The sequence below is a fragment of the Penaeus monodon genome, chromosome 20, assembly GCF_015228065.2.
Source record: "Penaeus monodon isolate SGIC_2016 chromosome 20, NSTDA_Pmon_1, whole genome shotgun sequence".
In the NCBI taxonomy this organism is placed as follows: domain Eukaryota; kingdom Metazoa; phylum Arthropoda; class Malacostraca; order Decapoda; family Penaeidae; genus Penaeus; species Penaeus monodon.
Window position 1 is genome coordinate 21182800 of NC_051405.1, and position 239 is coordinate 21183038.

Consider the following 239-nt stretch of genomic DNA (forward strand, 5'->3'; position numbering starts at 1 on the left):
TTGCCGAACATTACCAACTGCCCTACGCACATATTTTTCTTTCCGTAACATTTTCAACGCAAATATTACAAGGTGACTTATCTCTGTACTTTTAGCTTATCTTTACGGTTATCTGAGTATTGTAATTGGAGCCGTAAAGTTCTTTGGTGGAGAACATTTTCGTGTTCTTCGTTCGACCTTCTGAGAGTGGGATGACGATGATAAAGAGTGTAGGATCTGATGATAGAGTGGCTTGATAA